Raw genomic sequence first — 21,157 nt, forward strand, 5'->3', positions numbered from 1 at the left:
GCTGTAATAGCCTAAAACAGTGGATAGCCTTACTTAGGAAGTACTGGCACTCCACCCTACACCTAGTTACCCGGATATCAAATAAATATTGGCGGGGCACACCATGCAGCCCGCACCATGCTCGCCCGTGCTGTGGCACATGGACGTTTCACTTACGGCTTCCCGGTTTATAAATTACGATATTCACATGTAAATGCTCTTCCCAAATGAATCGGCACCTTCTCCGTGCGATCAGTGGCCTCCCCACCTTCACCAGGGCAGATACTCTACACGAAGCAGTTCCCCTTACGCCTCTTACTAACCTCATCGAAGAGACAAAACTACGCTTTCAATATCATCTGAACCATTCGCCACAAGGAAAAAGACGGCAAAAATGGGACCATCTAAATAGTAACTCTGACAGCACCGATTTGACGACAGCATTCCCTCCGTGGGAACACCCACCCGTCATAATTCTACGTCGACGCCCGATCCGCCGGGGTAAAAGAAAAGTACGCGAACAATACGTTCGCACTGTCGCAGATGACAAGGCAGGTGACGAAGCTGACATCTACACCGACGCGGCTCTGCATGGAATAACGGCGGCCATTGCCAGGACATCTGCGGACCTGTCAGAATTGAATGGATCCAGGCACATTTCTAACACATTTGTCACTTTTACTACAGAGGCTACAATCGCCTCCCGCGGTGCCCGCCACTCCCGTCCACCCTCTCCAAGCAGACCGGCAACTCCAGCTTCGCCGCCTCAAAAAGGAAAGAAGCAAGCGCTTACAGGCAGAAACTCCTGTTTGAATCCTTGCCCCTCTCAAGCGCTTCTCGCGTCCGGGGAAGTATTCGCCAACAAAGTTTATGCGAACGCAGCGTACACCCTTCCCCCTCCCCCCCCCCCTTCCCCTCATTTTTCGTAATTGGACAGCTCCAGCAAGATCCGAACTGCGCCGATGCCCCCACTGCAGTCGTGCAGGCAAACCAAATCTTTACCACGTAATTTGGCTTTGTCCATTATTCGACCGTAATCGCCACCAGCTTTTAATTCTAGGTCCCACCCCTGTGACTGAACCGGAACATATCAGTCGGGTTCGTGACAATCCCACCACACTAGAGGCAATCATGCAGTACGCCCTCGAAAGCGGTCTTTACAAATTGGTGTAACGGTCTGATCGACTTCCCCGTTCTGTCTACAGTGTGAACTCCTGCAGTGTGCGCTGTCTTCAGTGTGAACCGCATTGCCTACAGTGTGAACTGTACATTTCAGTGTGAACTGTGCATCTTGGTGCCACTGACGGACCTAGATGTGTTAATTTCGTGCTTATATAGGACCATAAGACTGCAACTGTGTTAATTGTGTGAGCTGTGACGTCCCCCTTTTCCCTTCATCCTTCTCCCCCGCAGGGCCTAATGGCCTCTCGGTCAATAAGTGTTTCACTCACTCAGCACTTGTGAGTCCTTCGTTCCACATAGTTGCGTTCCATGCTTGATCTGTTCACCTTCCTTGTTCCATATATCCATTTCAGGCAGCGTTTTTTTATCTGCTTATCCACGTCACGCGTTCAACGAAAGGGTACGGGGGGAAGAGGGGCGGGGGGCGTTCGATGGGTGCCCTGGCCTTCGGCGCGGGTTATTGCGCTACCGGTAACGTGCTAGCACGACGTTAGCCCTAACGCGTCATGCACCAGTCAAAAGAGAGGAAAAACCTAGATGATAATAAAACACGGAATTTCAGCTTCGTACCACCATGTGCATGCTCCTCTCTACTTCGACATCGGGTAATGCCACGTGTACGACTTCTCCGAAGTCGACTGCGGCGGGAGCGGCGGCTCCTGCATGCAACGGGCTGGCAAAATAGCAAACGTATCTTGCAAGCACCCGCAGCACGCATACGCTTCCGGGTACCTTATACGCTACGCTATCTTATACGTTTATACGCTACGGTCGCGTACTGCTACGCTTGCATGCGCTAGCATACGTTTTCGCGTACATGCGTATCCTCATGAGTCGTCATAATCATCATCATCAGCCTGGTTGTGTCCATTGCAGGACAAAGGCCTTTCTCAAAGATCGCAAGCCACGTTTATCGAGTGCTAGCGGAGTCCACCCTTTGCCTCCGTATTTCAGTAGTTCGGCCCTCCATCGAGTCCTTGGCCCAGTCCAACTGCTCGCCGACCCTTAGCAGTGCTCCGGAACATTTAAGATGGACGACTTGGATCTTTATGTTTTATGGAACGCGTGAGGTACAAGAAATCTTTATGAGCTGCAGATTCGGCCACTCCACGACATGCATAATCAAGGTAGCGTATTTCCCAAACAGCGCTTAAATGAGATTGAGAGATAGAGAATGTAGTTTAGTGGTGCTGACGAGTTTGTCCAGCAAAGAGCTTGACATGCTATGTCAGGTGAAAAATGAAACGAGTGAGAAAAAAAAGGGAAAGGAAATAGAGAAGCAAGAAGGAAAGAAAGAAAGAAGAAAAAAATAAGGAAAAGAAAAGGAATTATGAGAATTGGAGTCGGAACGAAGTTCAGTAGTTCGCTATACAAAAATAAATGTTTAAGTATACTCAAGGAAAGGTTCGCTTCAAGTTGAACAGAGCTCTGAGACCGCGGAGTAACCACACGCGAACACGGCACGATTAGCGTTAGCATAGCAGCCATGCAGAACACACAAACGCGAAATGTTCACTTTGTCACCTCGCAGAGGTTAAGAGTTGGAAGATGAGAAACGCGGTCCTATATCCCGGGTATCATCGATGTTCAGCACTGTTAAAGAGTGTTGACTAGTCTTGAAGTACGGAAGAAGCTGAGAAACACTTTCGTCGCACGTGAGGCCATTTTAGCGCATGACCAGGTGCCAAGCACACCATGAAACGTAAGCAGCGATGTGGGTAGTTTGCTCAAAGTCACTCACTGTCAAGATTGAGTCATCACAAAACATGTCAACCGGATGCAAAAACAGGCTGTTAAACGCATGTTGTCATCGGCTAGCTGATGCCAGGCTCAGTGTTCTATCTACATGAAAGCAGCCATGCGGGCGTAGTGGTCTTCTTGGCACTCGCAGTTGAAGGGAGCTCACAAGACAAGACAAGGGCAGTCAAACTTTGAATGAATACATTTAAAAAGAAAAACAGGAACGCCTAGTAGATAGCTCATCTGCAGGTTCAAAAGCTTGGGAAGCTCGCCGTGCGCATAATGGCTCGGCGGTGAGTCACGGCTCTATACGATTGTTGTGAAGCGCTTCTGCATCCTTTCCAGTCGAAGAGACGACGAAAGGCTTAATTCCAAATGTCGCTGGCAAAGTCCGGCTTAGGTAAAATTTGGGCGCGGAAGAGTAAGAGGAATCACGGTCACTGAGTGAGTTAACTGGTCAGCCGGGAATTCACGCTAGGCGTAGGGAGATAAGAGTTGGTCAGGTACGCATGATTTGAAAAGGAGTTTTCCATCCAGAATTATACCGAAATCGCGCACTATACAGCAGTGCGTTTTACGGGGTCACCGTGCGCAGAGTAATGTGCGGATCGGTAGCGTGACCGGTGATGGCGTCCGTTGGACCTGAGCTGGGGCAAACATTGTAGCCGAGTAGGGCGAAGAAAGCAACTTTATGTAGAGAAATTGACATGACGTCTGACTGAGTAAACAGGATGCTACCCTCCTGCGCACGCGAGATTAAATAACCAGGTTGGGTCCGCCCTTTTTCACCTTTTCTCCCGCTGTTTTCAAGAACGCACCAATCACGAAAATCCGTGGCACTGAAATTGACGTCCACACACTCACAGAGAGAAGGCACTTTTTGTCTCGCACAGGTCAGCGCCAGGTTGACTTCGGTGGTGCAATCTTCCTAAGGTCGAATCCCTCAGGACCAGCCGAGGTTGAAGCGACAGGAGGACGCCTGGGCCCCGTCGGTAATCCGGCGTCGGGCGCTCGTTGAGTAGCGGCGTTTCGGACACGCCACAAAGGGTTCCCGCGATGCGCGTCTCGCCGCCAAAGGAGACAGGAACACTTAGCCTGCCGCCAAACAGGCGGCGCAGAACGACGCTTTTGTCACCACCTCCGTTTGACGCTCTTGGTCATTGTGGCTGCACTCGCCGGCGGGCGCTTGGGTGACCGTGAATTCGCCGAAAGCAGCTTGCGTCCAACAGCAGCGTCACTCCGCCGTAAGTCGGGTCGCTTACCGTCGATGAAGGGGGAAACCGGACGACGGAAGGCTTGGGCGGCCGAATACGATAATATTGAGGACAATCTTCGCATCACCGTACGCCGATCGTAACAGTAGGTAAAAATGAGCGGGGAAGACTTGCGAGTACATGATATTGCGATGGTTCTGGAGAAATTCAGCCTTAAAGAGACACTGAAGTGATATGTAAACATTGCGGGATTACTTGCGCAAATTGTAGTCCGGAGTCCTCAGGCCATGTTTCGACCACTCTAGGCACGTTTACGCGATTTTATTTAGTAGAAAAATTAATTCGAAAATGCTGTCCTCCTCTCTTTACGCTCGCCCATTTTCTGCGGCGTTTTCGTGTGACGTCGCGAGGAGCCGAGCTCGCAATTGGATGCGCTACTGCACGGCTCCCCGGCCTTCAGACAGAGTCAGTCGGCCCAGCGTTTCGTCCGCCGGCCGCCAACGGGTCGTCGCAATTCGTTCGCTCTGTTGAAACGAAGCCAGGGCACGTTTGTGAATGGAAGAATCTGCCTTTCTTTACTTGGTTGGTTTGTACACTGTATCTAGCTCCAAGTCAAGGTCGCTTTACACAAGCGCTGCACAAGCGCACATGCGACGCTTCGCTGACTGGTACGCCAGTAGGAAAATATAAGGCCTCTTGAAGGGGAGAGAAGAGTCAGCGAAGTCAATATTGGTACTAAGGAAATAAAATCAACTGATATTTTTACCGTACAGCGTAAAACTAGGGTGCGGGAAGCACTTTTTTGCGCTGGGCGAACAAGCACAGCGGTCAGCAGCACGACTACGCATCTGCGAACGCTTTTCCGTCTACGAAATGCAATTGCTAGACGTGAGCTATTGTGGAAACTCGGGCGACGCTTACTGCACGAGCGCAATACAACAAATAGTCACCTAAGCTGCTTGAAATGCCAAAACTAAATAAAAGTGTAAATTGGTTGTACAATATATACCTTATATTACCAATACCAGCAGAGCCCGCTCCGTGGCCGAGCGGTCCGGGTTGCTAGGTATGCAACCGCAAGTATTTTGCGAGTCACGAGTTCGAATCCCCGCGGGTACGTGGTTTTTTTTTTTATTGTGAGTTAACTTTTTCGTTTTCCGCCGATGTTTTCTATATTGAGTTCACCATTTTTTGGGCCGCAACGTTCATGGCTCCACGAACTAGTTCACAAAACGCGCGCAGGCTGGCACTGGCGCGCTAGCGAGTTCTCGTTGGCGTGCTGTTGCCATAAGCACCGACTGCTTGCAGGCAGTGGGCACAGGCCAGAATGAACAGACCCTTGGCCTGGTGCGAACACGCTTTTTACGACACAGGCATGAGGGAGGCAAGCTCCAAATATGGGGGAAAAGCGCACGACATTAGGGCGTCTGCGGGTACGCGGAGGGCGTTCATGCACTGCGTAGGTTTCGGCTAGTGAATGCTACGATTCCGATCCGTCCTAGGAGGCTTATCTTTATGCATTTTTACAGCTGACAACATGGCAGAAGCGCGGTACGATGATTACTGAGTTATTGAGAATGCCCATCCAACAACGCCAACGGTTGTGTTTTACAGAACCGAAACCGAAACTTGTTTGGTTGCTCACCTTGGGCATCGTCCAATCACGGTGTCCGCTCCTCCTAACGTCACAGCTTTAGTTGGTGCGGCCGCCGCAAACCGCTCATGGTAGTTTTTCTTCTTTCGCGCTTTGTAAAATAATTACCGATTTGTCAACCGAATAAACGATGAAAAGTGTGCTAATTTGAGCCAGTCTACGCAGTGCAAGCAAAAACGGGAGCTTGACAAATTCACTTCAGTTTCCATTTAAAATGTAGCTGTCGCACCAGCCGTTACTGCGTTGATGTCGTTCAATTGCAATTTGAGCCGCGAGATAGAGCTTCATATCATCGGCGCTGAGAAATCGAAGAGTGCCTAATAACAAGCTGTATGTCGTTAACAAAAATATTGAAGAGAAGAGGGCCCAGCGTCAAGCCTTGATGTATCCCTGAAAGCATCGCAAAAGGCCTGGAAGTAGCGCCTTCATAAGATACACAATTAGTTATAGTTAACTGCGAAACCACTGGCAAAACTTGTAGGATAGACCACATAAGGACAATTCGCGAAACAGTAGATTATAATTAACAGTGTCAAAGGCCTCGCTACAGTCGAGGTATACTGGGTCAATCTGTTGGCCTGAGAGCAAAGAAGGGCAGATATGTCGCTCAGAAAATATACAAGGTGTGACTCCCCTGACCTGACGGGCATAAAGCCGTGTTGGTTAAAATGGATTAATGGACGGATTGCTGCCAGAAGGCATCGACGGGTGACATTTACGAAGACTTTGGAAAATGAAAACAAAAGACAATAAGACAAGTGGGCAGACCATTCCACGCGTGCATTCTTTTATCGGAAGCTGCTGCTTTGAGGCGTTTTATATATGAACGCAATCGTACAAGAGGCTTTTGAACCTACTTATATGTTTACTTATTACCTAAGTGTGTGCGCGCGTGTTTGTGCGTGCGAGCCTGTGCGTGTGCGTGCGTTTTTGGAAACGGCAGCGCTATACGTATGCGCTCAGCTCCCTTGTTCTCTTAAGCATAACCCACGTGCCCCAGTACTGGGCCTGGTCTAGCCTGAAAGGCTACTCCAGGTTGAATTTCTTAATGCCCATGCGAACAGGTCCAGCTGACGTCGCGTAAAGAGAAAGGAAAATTTTTTACACGTCTGAAATTTCTGATGTTTCAAAAACATCTCGTAACCAATCATTCCCATGCATATCCAGAAAGACCAGGTGAGACGGTGTGAGACAATGAGTGGGAGGAGATCGGAATATTCTCCGGCGGGGCGTTACGTGAGGTGTCCGACTTCCGTTGCAACCGAGTCACGCTAGCCGACAATGAGGCCAGCGCGGCGTCGGTCCATTCGGTATCTCCTCGCTTTGTGAGACGCGCAACAGGATACGCGCCGTAGCAACAGGATACAGCGGACACGCTCGTCGTTGCATTAGCGCCCGCGGGACCCCAGTAATCTGACGAGGAAAGAGGAAGAAGTGGGAAGAAATAAAGAACAAGGCTCGAAAGAGTACCACAGCAGACGAGACGCAATTAACCGGACGGTGCAAGGCTATTCTGGGTGTGCTGGTATCCATCGCAGTCGCCTCTTTTTAGCGCTTTCGAGATCTTCTCCCGAGATGCGTAATTCATCAATGATTGCAATCAAATGCGGTGTGTGCCTATTCCGGCAAAATAAATCGTCGTGTACTTGACGCCTATTTGGCACATCGACCACGCTTAACTTTCTTCTTAGCTGAACAGCCCTTTTATTTTTTTAGCCATAGGCGATTTTGAGAGACGTCTGTGCGGATAGGGCGCCGTAATTTTCGCCTACACATTAAAGTAAATAAAATGAATTAAAATATGTGCTAAAAATGGTGTCGAAGGAGGCGTGGTAAGAACAGCACAGAAACAATTAAAACACGAAAAAAAAATAACCCCGATCTTTGAGCGGTACTAAACAGAACAAAAATGAAACACAAATAAAATAACGCTGACGTGGTGCCGGCGGGAGTGGTCCGAAAAAAAATCGCGTAATTATAGCCCGGTTTACATATAACTTGCTAAGATTTGGAATTGAGCACACAGCCCTAACTTTTTCCTTAGTCCTACAAACAGCGGGTAACCTTAAAGTAGGGTTGCTTTTGGTATTTCCTGTACTCAGACGCGAAGTAATAATAATAATAATAATAATAATAATAATAATAATGTTTATTCACATTTCAAAATACAGAACATTATCCAGCCCGCATAAGCCGCATGGCTTGTGTGCGCCGCTGGGCAGTCACAGGAGGGCGCAAATTGGGACACAACGGGAGTAGAAAGCTCAAGGAGCCCAACAATCGCAAGGAAAATATCTTGAGCAACTGCCATGCCCAGGAAAAGAAAAAAAAGAAAGGAAAAGAAAAAAAAAAGAAAAAAAGGGGAAAAAAAACTCCAAGTGTAACAGAGATAGTGGCCGTTAGAATGAGCGCCAGTGTGGCCAAATGGGTGTGCGCTCAACTGAGACCGAGGCTGACTGTTTGGTGGCGTCAATCCCCCAACTGGGTCTATGTGCAAGGCTCAGTCTTCGGAGCAGCCTCATCGAGAACGATCTTGCTGAGAGACCTGCGCGTGGACTCCCGAGCTAGCTTGGCCTCTGGTACAACCAGCCCCCGTTACCACGCTCTAGCCGTTTGCTAATAAACCCCATTATACAAGGTACTTTTTACTTACATACACAGGCAAGGCATTTAGCAGTCAGTCGCGTTTCAAATTGTTACAATGGTTTTTTAGGTACATCGAAAACAGCGCAATGCATTCATTCAATGTCCGCAATAAATGACATCAAAAATGTTTTTACCTGCTTCATAATATTAACCACTGGCTCGGTTTTAATTCTGTTAAATAAATGTGGGACATAAAAGGCACGGGTTCTTTTACCATAATAAGTGTACACACGTGGCAATACAAACTTTTCAACGTTTCTCAAAGGCGTAGCTTTAACATCCACAACTTTGAATTCCTTTTGATAAAAGTGCTTGCACAAATCATCAAACATAAATTGCTTTTGAACAGGTAAAACATGAAATTGTTTCATGACATCTTCCATTGGTTCACCATGGTGCTTTTATAAGCGAGGTTGTATGTAATTTTATGGAGGATGGTGTTCAGAATATCGAGCTTATAAGATGATGCGAGACCGTATATTGTAATTCCGTATTTGATAATGGACTCTCCTAAACTTTTATATACAAGCTTTTTAAGAGAAGTCTTGCAAATAGAGCGCAGCGCATACAAGGAAGCGCACACTGCTCTAAGACGTTTGGCAACGTATTCAATGTGAAGTTCCCAATTAAGTGTGTCGTCAAAACATAACCCCAAGTATTTTACGTTATGTTGAAGTGTTAGCACGGAACAAGAACAGTTATTGCATTTACTGCCGTGCAAGTGTAATGGGTAAGCTGATTGAAAAGACTTATAAGGGCTATCGAAGCAAATAAGATTTGTCTTCGATTTATTTATATAGATATGATTATCGGTCAGCCAGTCTAAAATGGTACAAATGTCTCTCTGAAAGACACGGGCACCATCATTGTAATCTGTGCAAGGGAAAACTACGGCAGTATCATCGGCATACATATAGACATGTGATTCAAGGGAAAGACTGGCCAGATCATTAACATAAATATTGAATAACAGCGGCCCGAGGATTGACCCTTGGGGTACCCCGGTTTTCATTAGTACCGGCTTACTATAACCGGCTTACTATAACGTACCCGGACGCGTTGAAAACGTTTAGAAAAGTAATCTTTAAAAAAGGCAAGATAAGGACCCCTAAACCCAAAATCATTTAATTTATTAACTAATATACAGTGGTCTATTGTGTCAAATGCTTTTTGCAAGTCTATGAATAATGTTATCACGAGGTTATTTTTATCAATTTCACTACATAAACGGTCATTGAATTCTTCAAGCAGATGAATAGTACTTAACCCGCTGCGAAACCCAAACTGATGAGAGCTGAAAAGATCGTATTTCTGACAAAAGGAATTCATATTTTTGTAAACTATCTTCTCAAGTACACAAGCTAAAGAATTCAGAATGGCTATAGGCCGAGAATTTGCAAAATTTTTTCTTGAGCCCTTTTTTAATAGGCGCCGTATCACCGTGATCTTCATCTCTTCGGGTATTCTACCCGTTCTGAAGGTTTCATTAATGATATGAAGTAGTACTAATTTAATATGACTGAAATTGCACACAAGATCCCGTAATCGTATTCCATCCAGGCCAGGAGACTTGGTAATGGGCATGCTTCGCATGGCCTGCCATAAGTCAAACTCTGTGGCCATTGGTAAATAGGCAGAATTACAACATGATGAAGACTCTAGAACATATACAGGCTGTAGGTTATTTTGATGCAGTTTTTGAAGCGCTCCTGAAAACTGGTCACTAAAGTTGTTAGCTACTACTTCTGGAGTTTGGCATGGGAAAGCTTCCGCGATAACTTTATCAATATTAGCCTTTGGCGGTCGGCCAATTATTTTGTTCACCAGTTGCCAGGTTTGCTTTGTGTTCTTTCTACAAAGGGAAAATTCAGTGATTTGATATTTCTTTTTTGCAAGCCTTAATTTTGCAGTAAGTTTATTTCTTACTTGTTTAAATTCCTCTCTCGTGAGTAAATCAGTTGGGTTTCTTTGACATTTTATAAAAAGTTGGCTCTTTACGTGCGAGACAGCAATTATATCATTGTCAATCCACGGACTTCCGGTATTTATTCGCTTCACCTAATACTGTCAACGTAGTGAAATAATGGTCAGCAACCTTTTTCTTAATAACACACTCCAAAACATTATGTTTGCTTAGCCTAGTGGAAATATGGTCGATGCATGTTTTCGTTACCCTATCGCCTGTTATCTCCTCTCTGGTGTAATCTAGAATCTGGTTTTCTATCCCATGACTCGCTAATAACGTAAGGTATTTAGTAGCAGTGGTTTTTAGCTTGCCTGAAATGTCGATATTCATGTCTCCCACTAGTATAGTGTGTCGGTTAGTACCATGCTTCTTCAGAAATCTGTATAGCTCTTCAAAGAACGCCTCAGAGTTGCTGTTAGGAGGCCGGTACACTGCAAATACTAGGAATTCTTCTTGCGACCTAGTCAGGGACAAAACAAGTATTTCGGCCTCATCAAAAGACACTGGGATTTGTTCGCATAACCAGCCCTGCTTAACAAACACCATTACGCCTCCCCCCTTTCTTTTTTTTCTGCAAAGCGAGAAGGATTGAAAATTATCGATTGTAAATTGAGGACATTCCGGTTCCGTGATGTTAATCTCCGTAAGAACGAGTATTTCTAGAATTACAAGTGTTTCTTTTAGATATAACTGTAGCAGATCCCAGTGCTTGCGCAAACTCCTCACGTTGATATGGATTAGGTCTAAAGTCGTGTGATTGGATTGTTCAGTTTGCCAATCTCGCCTTCTTTCAAGCCAGTCTTGAAAGGAACTTAATGTGTTATCCATACTAAACAAGTTTCCTCAGGTCATTTTCGTTGTCAATGTGGATAATCGGAGCGCCTTCAATTTTTTTCACCAGTACTCGACCACCTCGGATCCAGACAAATTTGTACCCTTTGATCTCAGCTTCCGCCTTCGCCAGCCAAAGGAGTCTCCTTGCTTTGGCTGTAATGTTTTCGTTCACGTAGATTTTTTCGCCCTTTAGAGCTAGCCTTTGCTCCAACCATTTATCCCTCGTTTCTCGACTTGAGAAACGTACAAGTATGGGGGGAGCCGTAGTTGGTTTACCTTTAGTTCTGTGAACAGCTTCTATAGCATCATGCCCAGGAACAGAAAGGCCAAGCTTGCTAGCGAGTGTTGCAATTGTTTCCCTTAGGTTTTCATTTGTCCGAAACTGTATGCCATGTATTTCTAAATTGTTCTTACGCGAGTAAATGTCAAGCTTTTCGACATTGTTTTCCAGCTGGCTGAGGCGTGAATTCTTTTCTGCTAGCTGAACTTCCAGAGCGGTCGTCCTCTTTTGCAGCTCGTTTATATCTTCTTTTTGTGTTTCTATCTTGACACCGAGATCTTTCATGCTCAATGATACGAATTCAATGCTTTTTTTTTCAATTTCTTGTATGAGCTTTGACTGGTTTTGTATCTTGGTATCAGTAACACTGTGTTTTTCAAGTTGTTGTTCCTGTTTCCTTTCCAGCGCGTCCAACCGGCTGAGAACTAGATCTGGTTTAGACATCAGTTTTTCTAGCAATGCGTTATCGGAGCTGCTATGTCCCCTGTCCGGCAACGGCACCGGCACGAGCGCATGCGCAGATACCTCATGTTCGTCAGAGGAAGACGATTGTTGAAAAGAACAGGTTGCGCATGACCAGGCTTTCAGCTCGTCTTGCGATAGCTGCTTTAAACGTTTCTTAGTAAGGCCAGCACACGTTCCGGAATGGTAAAGATTATCACACTTTGAGCATGCCAGGCTTTGAACATCAGTCGTAATCGCTTTCTTACAGGCAACACACAAGTTTTCACTAGACATCATGTGAACAAGAATTGTGCAGTCCGGCGGAGCAAAAGGCCGTGCAACCATTTATCCGAAATAGGCAAACTGAGTCTCACCTAAAACAACAAGATGGAATGAGTGATCCCGCCTCGCGTACTCCGCCGGACTGCAGTCGGTGTCCCTGAGCGCTTGGTTTTATACTCTTGGGTAAGAGTTGTCAAGTCCTGGTTAGCTGTGGTGAAGGTGACGTCGAACCACGACAAGTCCAGGCTTAGTAGCAGATCGCTGCAGGCAGGATCCGAGTTGTCATCGAAGTATCCAGAAGGAAACCATCGCATGCGCAGTTGCGTACCAGGGTGACCCGACCGAGTGGTTTCCTAAAACAACAAGATGGAATTGAGTGATCCCGCCTTACGTACTCCGGTGAGACATGGTGATCCCATGAGACATGGCATGTCAAGTGACATACATGTCAAGTAACGCTCCACGCAGAGCCGCGTGACACGCATTCAGCCGGTTATGGAATCGTTATGTATGTATCTGTATTTATCTTTACCGTATTGTGTTTTATTTTGTAGTACATTTTATGTTGGGTGCGTTGAGAAATACAGCAGCAACGATGTCCCACCACAACCAATTTAAACGGAGGGGTTCTAAAAATTTCACAGCCAAAATTCAATATGTGGCAATTTTTGTGTGGTGATCTGTGTAATTTCAAAATTCATTAGTTTAGAAAACACCAAATCGCAACTTGCTCTCACTGTAAAATGTTTTTCATCCCTAAGGTTAATTCCCACTGCAATTTTATCCGACACCGCTACATCCTCCTACAAAGACACCAAGAATACCCCTTTAAAGGGTGGTTTGTCGTTTATATCATCCCTAAAAACGGCGATTTCTCATGTTTTGGCTAGAGAGTGCGATGACGCAAGGGACAGGGAGTGAAAAAGTGAAAATAATTTTGAAGTGTTGTTAATATCTTCAAAAGTCTCATAAATCTGTATCAATAGACCTGAACGCGTTGGAAAGCATAGAAATAATGTAACAATTAAGGTTAATACGTCAGTTACACAGCCATTAAACATGTCCAATAAAATATTTCACCAATTTTATTCAATTTTTGCTTATATTGCCGGTAATTTGTAGCATCCTCCTCTAAGCAGCTTTAAGAAACACTTACGAAGCTGTAACAATCTCTTTTTTGGAGCCATAAAACCGAAATTACGTGTACAGCGATACAAAGAGCTGAAGATTCAAATAAGCAAAAACCCCAAGATCTCGTCTGCAATCCACATCCTTTGGAAATGTAGCGCAGCTGCTGCAGCTGTGAATAGCAGCATGTTTGCGCCCAACAGTGACCTTTGTTCTGGTTTCTGAACGCACATTTGTTTTTTGATACACGGCTAAATGTTGCGACAATAGCCATGCAACGCTACAGGCACTTTCAATTTAAACGGAAAATAGCTTGAGGGAAACCGAGCGCCCATTTCGAGCAGTGCGGACAAAATACCGTCGCGACAAATGCCATCTGGCTTTCGCACTTAAGAGGCCGCATAATAACACCGGCAGTTAAGGCAACGGTTATGCTGGTGTATATTAGTACACCAGCGAGTTCAAGCCATGGCATCCTCCACAAAGTTTTTCCTGTTATCTCTTTTTGCCGTTAGCATTTCTGTGGTGCGGTGTCAAATGAACTGGTATTACGTACCATTTGGGCTCATGGACCAGGAAAATACTTGGCAAATGGAATCTCCGTACTATGCAGGTAATCATCTGGACCTTGACCATTGCTCGTTTCGAAATTTCAATAACTGCGCAATAATAGAAGTTGTTTTGACTTTCTACTCTGTGCCTTTTTAGAGCTTCATTTAGCGGACCCCTGTGAAACTACACATATGGCTATGTGCGTGTGTGAATCAACTATTTTAGTACAAATTTATAAACGCGGTGAGACGCTTGAACGAATGACAAAGCAGTACTATATATTATTTTAAGCTTTGCGATTCTCTGTCTAATGATAGGTCTGTCGGGATTGTTTTATCCTGTACGTGTCACGAAAATGTCTTCGTCTTCGCAGGGGCATGCCTCGTGTGCAATCGTCGCGTTCAGGGGCGTTGCCAGAAATTTTGCTCGGGAAGGGGGGGGGGGGGGGTGGCGGAGGCGAGCGTGAGATTGCCTTTCGACGTACTCTATATAATTTTTCAAGGGATTAAAATTTTTATGACAAATACATAACCATTAACTGGCAATATAAGTAACTATACGCTGGAATTTATAACTATTAACTGAAAAACATGACTATTAACTGTCAAGAACAGAAAAATACAACCATTTCATAAAAAAATATTCGCATGTTCCGAGAATTGTGGCAGAACTGCTATCAATGCTTGCAATTTTATATTTTGTGTACATAAAAAATAGCACCTAAAATTTTAAAAATGTAGAACAAATATAAACCAATATGCTTAAGGAAGATTTCATTAAAAAACTTGGAAGTAAAGAACTAAGTCATGTAAAAGTAACAAAGCACGGAGTGGACATTATAATTGTGAGAAGCACGGAACAAGCAACTCGTGGTTGAACGTTTTGTTTTATTGTCACTGTCATACAAGAATCTATTTTTTTCATTTTCGCACACATGCAGTAATTTTATGCCCATATATTGTGCAGGAGCAGCTTGTCAGCCATCGCGTACTATTGATAATGCACCAAAATTAATCACACAAAAAATACGTCATAATGTACAGTTGCGGCGAAAAAAAGTTTGAAGATTATACTTAGATCAGGGCAACAAAAGTGCCACTGGCCACAAAGTGTACATTTACACAGAAAGCCCGTTCTACATGATGCGAATTTACCTGCGCAGTCGCTGTTGCGGCGCCGCTCGTGCAGCAAAATGGCCTATTTTTGTTGCTGCGGCAATAGATCGTTTTCCCTCATGTACGGCGCCGCAGCAGCAAATTCTCAGGTAAATTCGCACCATGTAGAGGAGGGGGGAGGGGGGGGGGGCGGAAGGAGGAGAGAGACGAAGTCCGAAGTCGTTAGCTCACTGCATGGTGTCCGGCGGCGGCCCTGATTGCATGAAGGTACTGAGGCAGCCAGACCTACGGTTTCACCCGCGAATCTCCCCTACTTTGTTGTGAACAACGACTTTCCGTCGCGTCGCGTCGCGGAGCACGAGCTCGCAGAACACCCCTGTGGATGAAGGCCTGGCAGAGGAGTTGGGAATGCCATGAGGGAAACGGGCCAACAAGTGAGAATAGGTGAGATTTCCAGACAGGATTCGTAGGGTTCTAGACGAAATCCTATAGGATGATTTCCTGTGGAGGTGGTTGCCTTGGTCGCTGTGTAAGGCAGCGCAACAAAATTACGGGAAGGGGGAGGGGAGTGCTGCTGAAGGCCCATAAGCCCCGCCCCCTTCCCTACGGCCCTGTTCGCGTTATAACGGTTTATAATAATTCCTTAATACTTCATTTACTTTCCATCTGTCGTGTTCGGATGTGTGTCGGCGGTGATGGAATAAGGTCGATTGAGATACGTGTGTACATTGAGGAGCGGAAGACTCGTGGGGGAGGACGGTTTATTCCGAAAGCCGAAGACCCAGGAAGACCTCCAGTAGGCGGTGATTATGTTTCGGGAAGACGAGAACATAAAGATGAGGCGATGGTGATAGTCGGTCTTATTCAGAGCAGGGTGGTTGTCCCTGCATTGTAGATTCTCTCAGAACTGGTAGATTGTGCTAACGCTCACACTTATCGCCCCTCAAAAGCGCTCACCCTCTCGCTGTCTAGGTCGTGTCGGGTCGCTCGTGGCAGCCTGTTTGAAGCATATTTTTAGATGTGAAAGCAGCTTATGGTCCCTCCACCGTGCGCCGTCCACACCCCCACTGCGCATGCTCGGCTTGCTGAACGCCCGGTGGTGTCATACCCTTTAAGAGCTCCTGGAGCGACAGTGTTGCTGGTGTCTTCCTTGGCCGGCACGTGACGAGTCACTCCCTCCGCCGTATGGCGTCCACACCCCCGCTGCGCATGCGCGTCCTCCTCCTCCTTTCCTCTCCTTGTCTCCTCTCATCTCCGGCATTCCTCCTCTCCTCGCCGACGATCCTCTCCTCTCCGGCATTCGTCCTCTCCTCTCCGAAGCTCCTCTCCTCCCCGGGATTTTTGCCCCAAATATACCTGCAGTTTTCTTTGTGCTAAATAATGGGGACACGTATGACAAGTTCCAGTGGTTGCAGGAGTTTCGAACGGTTCTGCTTATAGACACCTCTTGATCAAGTATCCCCAACTTTTGACCGGAATGCTGAACGAGGGGCACGCGGGTATTTTTTTGACGCCTCTGTTTTGGGTGCCTGACGCCATTTGACTTCGGTGGCTACATAGCGTGACATCGGACGAACCACGACGACAAGCCGGGCCCCTTAATTAAGGTATCGGCACTTAAAAAACGACGCGTTGATAATTGCGCAGGAAGGCTCCAGCATGTGAGAGATGGAATCGAGCGCAAAAAAAATCCCGCCATCTCCACGAAGTGAATGATGATGAGAGGGTCGAAGCTAAAATGCTTATCGGTAAAACCGTGAAACATTCGCCCATACATGATATAAAGACTCCACACGTCAAGCTTTCCACCGCTTCGTTGACAAGCCCATCGACGACGTCGATGTTTGTGGTGATTATGTAGGACTTGTTTGGGACGATGAGAATCTCCATGGGCAAGTTGGCGAATGCGGTGTGTGACATTTAAGCCACCTTGGCTGTCGCCTTCTGCAGAGCGTCTTGCGTCGCGTACCCCCGGTACGAGTCTTGAGCTCGCAGGCGACGAACGACAACCTCTTCTTCTTCCTCTCCTCCTTGTTGGGTAGCAACGAACGCGTTGAACATTTTGACATCTTCGGCCAATCTTTGGTTGGCCAATCCCTAGGGGGATCCTGCCACAATCATCATTACTGTGCCGGATACAGCAGAAATGAGGGATGGGACAGGGCCCGAGCAAGAGGAGCTTCGCCCCTAAAAGATCAGAACTCCCGCCCATGCTGTTGCAGGCAGAACAAAAAACAAAGAAAACTATGCGAGCTGTCCCAAGAGGAGGAGCGCGAGCACTGCGAAGGCGGGTAAATTGAATCGCATGGAACAAACCTTTGTTCAATTCATCAAGAGAGGAGTAAGACAGGGAGGGCAATAACGCGAGTGGTGGTAGCAAAAGCGGGCAGCGGCTCCACAGCCACTCTGAGGAATAACTGCTTTGCCCTGACGACAGCTTTCACTTTCAGCAAAACTGCTTTGATTTTTTTATTTCACTCGTAAGTTTGTCAACAGTTCTAGGGGGCGCACTTAACAGGAGCGTAGCCAGGGGGGTGGGGGGAGAGTATCGTTAGAACACCCCTGAAATTTACGCAAGCAGAAAAAGGACAGACATTAGTTCGTGCGACCGGAGCAAATTCTCTCTCTCTCTCTCTCTCTCTCTCTCTCTATATATATATATATATATATATATATATATATATATATATATATATATATATATATATATATATATATATATATATATATATATATATATATATATATATATATATATATATATTCATTTCTTTTATTTTTCTGGTGGCGAATAGATCATTGTCCTATTCAAGCCATGCATACGGACATTCTAACAACCATGACAGCCCCACCGGAAAAACCTTTGTAAACACAAAGTGTTTCATTGCCACCGACAGCCTAGCAACAGCCCACACAACAAACGGATGCTCATAGTTGGGGTACAGTATTGTACAGAGTAATTTTTCACAAAGCGGTAAACCGCGCCCGCGACCGGGACGTAGTTTAATTGTGGAGTCAGAGAGGTCCAAATCAAAGCGCCACAAAATGAGTGCGACCATGCAACCATGAGTGCGATACAATATGTTCCTGCGAAAATCGGCGTGTTTCGCGTTGAACAATTCCATTCCATCAAAGAACCTGAAAACAGCAGTATTGTTATGTAACTGGCATTACGAAATACTCATTATTGTCAAGATGTGCTTTAAGAGGAAACAGGAGAACCTATGAGCGAAGGCACGCCAAGAACTGCGAGACCAACAAAGTTCTCTCGTAGCGAGGCACAATTATCATTCAGGCGGAGGGTAGCACGGGTAAAAATGTTTCTGCGAACAAACTCTGGTGATAGTGCGTGAAGATAGACAACTGAAGTACACCTCCCCATTATCCATCGTACCCGTTAGTTCGACTTGGGAATACGGTAAGGAGGTACCACGTAGAACGAAATATCTCGGTTATCCCGTGAACATTGTGTTGTATGCATTTGACCGCCTAATTCCCAACATGCATTTCTTATAGAGAGGAGGAGGAGGGAAAAATTACATCATCTTCCCGTAGGATAACCCTGAGTAGTATGCGAAGCAGCCATGGAGTCGACTGAAGTTCCCTTTAGTTTTCAGTTCGTCGTTTCCGTTGACGTTCAGCTTCGCGTGCCTTCGTTGTATCAGTAGCTTCTTGACGTAGTTTGAATGAGTGAAGGACATAAGGCGCGTTCGTAGCACATGCTCCCGTCTCGGTTTGTAGCGCAGTGGGAAGAGCGCCACGTACCTCCCGTTGCGGCCAGAGAGTCGTGGGATCGAAACCGGGCGCCGCCTAACTATTTCTTTTTATAGTGGACTGCGCTGACGTCAGTCCAAACACTGACGGGGCTGAAGAGACGCGCATGCGCAGTAGAGTGCGGACGGCGGACAACGACAACGAGGGAGGGAGGGACACAGCCCCGAGCATGAGATGCTTCGCATCTAAAACATTTATTTATAATATTTTTAGTGGATGGGCAGCCCTCCACCAGCTGCACTCCACGTGCGACAGTTCCCTCCGAGGACAGCAGGGGTGGTACCTTTGGTCCAGGGCTCCAACGGCCTGTGCTGCTTTGTGTGTCCTCTGAATCAGAGCGATCTGGTCTTCACAGCTGTCGCTAGCAAGCAGTGCCTCCAATTACTCCGCATTAGGGTTTCTGATTTTGGGGACAGCGGTTGTGCTCTGGCATTCCCATGTAGTGTGGTAAAGGGAGGTTTCTTCTTGATGGCACAACGGGCACGCGTCTGCAATCAAGTGGGATAGCTTTTGCTCAGCACGTTTATGTTTGGGAACGTGCCTGCCTGCATCTGTCTCCAGTCGGTGGTCTCTGCTCTCGCCAGGGATTCGTGTGGCGGAGGGATACCTTTACCGGATACCCATGTAGTATGCCAATATTGCCGAGTATTCCGGGGGGACTGGCGTGGGTTCTTCGAGGTCGGAATCATCGGGCGCTCGGTTCGAAGTATAGCCTCGCGATACCCGGCCCGCCTGTATTTTCCCTTCTATTCCCGAGCACGCCGGGGCCTACAGGATCCTGTGTTGGATTTTAGGTGGTTGCTCAGAGTGTTGGGGTACGCCGCTTTTAGCATGGAGGAGTACACAAAGTCTGCGGTGGGTAATTCGTCCCTTCATAAAATGTCGGGAGATGTTACCTCATACTGCTTTTTAGTGCGCGGTTCGGGGAGTGCTCAAGGCAAGAATCCACAAAAAAAGGAAGCGTACTTCTAGCATATATCTTTTGCTTGAAGGTCCGTGAGAAAGTAGTGTTTTGGCATGGCTCATATTGTCACGCGTCTTACCGTGCTGGCCATGGCTATGTCAAGTGCTCCTAAAAATGGCTCCTAATATGCTGCTCGTTATTAGACGTGTTTACATTTTTATCTCGTTATCGTATGGCGATGAACAATGCCCGTAAGTGCATCTATCGCTCGGTTATCATGAAGTTAAATTTTTAACATTATGACGCCTGCGTTTCTTTAAGCATGTTATTCGGAATTTTTTACCGATTAGGAAATTCTGACAGAATTCGGAATGCGAAAATTCTGATAACCTGACGTGTTTGTTTTCGTTATCGCAGGCTGCGGGAGCAGGGAATCGTGGAGCCCATGCCGAAGCAGCAATTGCGGCGAGGATGTTTGCGGACGTAAGCGTCCTAGAAGATGCAAGCGGGACTGTGTGGAGGGGTGCTCGTGCAAACCAGGCTACTGTCGCCACACGCGGTTAAAACAATGTTTGAATTACGTAGAGTTTATGTGGGTAAAGAGAGCGGGGCTCTCAGGGGCTTGACGTGCCATTGACCGAAATATTATACTGTACGTGACAAAGGACTGGATAGCGAATAGAAAACAAGACTTCTTGTTGCACGACGTGCACGACTTTAGGTTCAATCACTTCAACGCCCCATTCTCGCCAGCTGTGCCAATACATCGCTATAAGAAATAAAAGAAGCTTCATCTCAAAAACCTCCCCACACCTGGGTTCATCTCTGCTTTACCCGAATCCACAAGAGCTACTGAGGTATTCCTAAATGAGCGCCTACCCGATGCAAGTCATGCGCCCTAAGCCCTACGGAAATTGAAGGCGCCAACCACCACACCATGTAGTTTGGTTTTGCCCACGATTACCTTGATACAGATATATACCTCCCCCCACCCCCCACGAGCCCACAATAGCCATAAATTCTCATATTGTGGACACCCCCACCCTTTACCTTGTCGCCCTCCTTGGATTATTAAAGGGTATTGCTCGAGGAGTATAGAACGACGGGTCTCTTCCCTCTTCCGATACCGACTCCCACAAGGCTCCTCCTGCTGCTCCTCTCCCCAAAAGACTCACGACAAGAGCAAGACCATCTCAATTTTAGAGCCGAATTTACCTTGCCCCATCCTATAAAAATTTTCTAAGTTTATCCCAACAGCTCTAGAGCCCCTCCGCCTCCTCCCTCCCTCCCTCCCTCCCTCCCTCCCTCCCTCCCTCCCTCCTTCCCTCCCTCTCTCCCTCCCTTTCTCTCTCTCCCTTACTCGCTCTTCTACCGTTAGGCTGGCTCTTCTGAACGCTGGAAATTCGAACAAGAATATCTGACTGGAAACACATAGGTTATTTAAGGCCATTATGTGGGGCGTC

The 21,157-nt window shown here is 46.6% G+C and overlaps 1 long non-coding RNA gene across 1 annotated transcript; it reads left to right on the forward strand.

The window, feature by feature from the left end:
- Nucleotides 1-13,652: 13,652 nt before the first annotated feature.
- Nucleotides 13,653-20,496, forward strand: LOC144167177 (uncharacterized). The gene is made up of 2 exons (XR_013321874.1): nucleotides 13,653-13,962; nucleotides 20,112-20,496. It is a non-coding gene; the product is annotated as an uncharacterized LOC144167177 (long non-coding RNA).
- The last annotated feature ends 661 nt before the right edge of the window (nucleotides 20,497-21,157 follow it).

This window comes from Haemaphysalis longicornis, unplaced genomic scaffold, assembly GCF_048455015.1.
Source record: "Haemaphysalis longicornis isolate Haplotype H1 unplaced genomic scaffold, Haemaphysalis longicornis Haplotype H1 scaffold_2, whole genome shotgun sequence".
In the NCBI taxonomy this organism is placed as follows: domain Eukaryota; kingdom Metazoa; phylum Arthropoda; class Arachnida; order Ixodida; family Ixodidae; genus Haemaphysalis; species Haemaphysalis longicornis.